Raw genomic sequence first — 1,033 nt, 5'->3', positions numbered from 1 at the left:
AGGGTTAGGGGCAGCCAGTGGCCTGGGAGGGACAGAGGGCTCAGTCCCAATGGACAGAAACCCTGAGAGGAAGGACCAATCCTCCCACTGATACCGAATTTTGGGACTGGAACCCGGATCCTTTGTCCGCTGGAATCGAAGAATTAATCCACGGACAGAAAGTGGTCTAGCAAAGATGAAGATTTATTGGCAAACTCCCACGTAAGGAGGGGTAAGAGTCCCACAGAATGAACTTCCAAGTAGAGAGGGGGGAACGGGTCCCACTGAATTCCTTTTCTCTGTGGTTTATAAAGGCTGCGGTTCCTGTGCCCTCACATCCCCTCTGATCGGTCCGTATTCCCCTTGAATTGGTTACTATAGTGATTCCTAAGGCCCTCCTCCTTCTAGTCCTTCCATTCCCCTGGGCTTTCTTCTTTTCCATCTGAATGAAGGGCTTTCTTCCTTCTCTTTATTTTGTAAATATAGACCTTTCCTGGTACTTCTAGTGTGCTTGTCTTCTGTAAATTAACTGCTGCTGCTTCCTTGTCTTGTGGGGATGTCACTGCACCTGCTTCCTGGGGTTATGGAAGTGTGCCTTCTCCCAGGCTGCAGCCCCGCGCTTTTCCGTGGACCCCAATTCTAAGAAATTCCTAATCCTGCCTATGTGCCCCCCAAATGCCTTCTTCACCACCAAACGGTTTGGGCCTGCTGGCTGGCGCTGCCAGTGCCAGGAAGGGTCCCCCAGCCGATGGGCGCCCTGGGGCTCTGGCCCTGAGCCTTTCCAGGGCCCGGATGCACGTGGGGTGGAGCCGTCCTCACCGGGACCCCGACGTCCTGCACAGGCGCCTGGAGAGCTGGAGAAGGCCCGGGGGCTGGGGTCGGGGAGGTGACCCGCCTCCAGGAGCCTTGCCCTGGGGCCGAGGTGGGTCCTGCTGGCGCTGGTCTGTGGGCAGCAGCTGTCCCGCCGCCAGAGGGAGGGACAACCCCCACCCACAGCCCCTGTGACAGCCCCCGCAGCACCCGATCCTGGGCCCCGCGCGTGGTGCTTTGTCTG

Source organism: Myotis brandtii, unplaced genomic scaffold (assembly GCF_000412655.1).
Source record: "Myotis brandtii unplaced genomic scaffold, ASM41265v1 scaffold1236, whole genome shotgun sequence".
Classification (NCBI taxonomy): Eukaryota; Metazoa; Chordata; class Mammalia; order Chiroptera; family Vespertilionidae; genus Myotis; species Myotis brandtii.
Note: the sequence above shows the minus strand (reverse complement) of the source record.